We start from the raw sequence: 2,199 nt of genomic DNA on the forward strand, positions 1-2,199 counted from the left end.
GGGGGGGGGGGGGGGGGGGGGGGGCGGTAGCAGTTTGCCCTAGGATGTCAGTTTTCTGATTGATGTAAGAAGAGTTGTTGATTTTCAGTTTGTTCATATTTTCTCCTGTTGTGTGGGTGGGAGAACTGAAGTCCAAGTTCCTTATATGTTGGCCTGGAAACCCAAAGAAGTCCTTAATTTGAACTTTTATTCATCAGGAGTTGATAAAGAATACTAAGGGAGCAGGTTTTAGAATTTTAGAAGGAGAGGTTTTCGGCATGACAGGAAAGCAGGAGGCTTTTGCCTTCAAAGCAGGATGCTTCACTGTATCCGGTCTTTTTCTCAGAAACACAAAGAACTTTAGAGGACTCTCCCTCCCATTTTGCAGATAAGCACACAGAGGTTCAGAGAGGTAAAGTGATTTTCTCAAGATCACACAGCCAATGACAGATCTGGGGCTTGAGTCCAGGTATCCTGATAATAATTTCAGTGCTCTTTCCGGGACCCGTAGGTCTCCCTGGTCTATGCTCCTGGGGGGTCCTTTAACCTTCATCCACAGAGATGATGGTCACGACAACAAGGAATCTGGAGGAGGGGGGTGTGTAGCCTCGTAGAAGGGTAGGCGAGGAGGAAATACTCGGATGATTCAGATCCGGAAAGAAACATCCTGAGTGTAGGAAGAGGTGTTTTGAAAAGGAGAGGGACTCGGTGGCTATGGGAATGTGAGAGTCACCTTCCCTCTTGTTCCCTGGAGCTCGGCACCCCTCCCAAACCTGACAGTTGTCTGCACACTGGTGCCCTCTAGTGGCCGGAAGAAAGAGATCATGTCCCCCAAATTTGACTACATTGGAAACTTGAAGCTTGAGCCCCTGGCAGGGAAAGAAAAATGTCCCTCCTCCGTCCCTCACTTTGGTTCAGAGATTTGTCTCAGCAGGTTTTTTACTCTCTTACCCTTTAACTTCTTTTTGTTAAACAATCCAAAGACATTTAAAAACATGTGTGAAAGAGAGCATTACCCCATCTGGAGAACCATGTGCACCCGAGTGTGAGGATGGGGGAAGGAAGCCATAGGAATACACACAAACACAGCCAGGATGTGCACACACAAATACACATTCCTGGCGTGGATGAAGGCGTTGTGGATCCTAAAAGTTATAAAATTTGGGAATCTCCCTTTGGAAATAAAAAGAATATAAAAGTACAAATACAAAATTAAGCACAGAGCTTTGGAAGAGTCCATTCATCAGCTTTATGGTGAATAACTCCCGCACATATCCATCTGTCTGTGCACACACAGAGAAGAAATGAAGGTATAAAGAAGAGCTATTTTGAATTTTCACTATTGTCGCCAAAATCCTGTATACGCTAAGAATGGTCCACCTCAGTGAAGTCACCTTGGAAGGCAGTACAATTATTCTTACGATGTTACCATTGTTCAAAAGGTGTCTGGAATTGTTCCTTTTAATTCAGATACTGCCTTCAGATACTGTGGCGTATTCCTTGGGATGTCGTTAATGGTGACTTTTATCATTTAAGTGCAGATTCTGTGTGTGTGTGTGTGTGTGTGTGTGTGTGTGTGTGTGTGTGATAGCCAAATCCACACAGATAAGTACTAAGAGGGGTACTCTAGCTGGGCGATGCTGGTCTTGGTCAAGAGTAAAGGGTCTTTTTAAAAGCTATGAAACTCTCTGCCCTTTCATTGCTTCTGTACTATCCTGTGAAGACATCTCCCTGAAAAGGAGCTGCAAAATGATTTTAGAGATGAAACAGTCATTCGACTAGGTGTCTGTATGGGGTGGCCATGAGGCTGCCTCCCAGGCTTCCACCTATAGGAAAGGAAGGTCGATTGACAGCTGCAGAGCCGGGGAAGCCACCTGTGCACACGAAGGCCAGGGCTCCTGCCAGCTCAGACCCGCACGCAGGGGCACAAAGGCAGACCCCTTCCTGGCAGGGACTCCTGGGATGGCCGACCTCAGCACAGAAACATCCCCAGACTTTGCTGATCCTTTTGCAGATGACATGGCAGCCTAGGACATTTCCGTCAAACCTTCTCTTTTTCTGTCCTTCACTCAAGGTCAAACTTCTGTGTCACAGTCTGATGGCTCTTCCAGCTTGTCTGGTCTGCTCCCTATTTTTTTCCCCGGCAGGCATTTTTCCTAAAAACCCTCTGCACAGTTAATCCTGTCTTGGTTTCTGCTCCTTGGAGGACCAGACCAGCTT

Source organism: Lipotes vexillifer, unplaced genomic scaffold (genome assembly GCF_000442215.2).
Source record: "Lipotes vexillifer unplaced genomic scaffold, Lipotes_vexillifer_v1.1 scaffold1233, whole genome shotgun sequence".
NCBI classification, from domain to species: domain Eukaryota; kingdom Metazoa; phylum Chordata; class Mammalia; order Artiodactyla; family Lipotidae; genus Lipotes; species Lipotes vexillifer.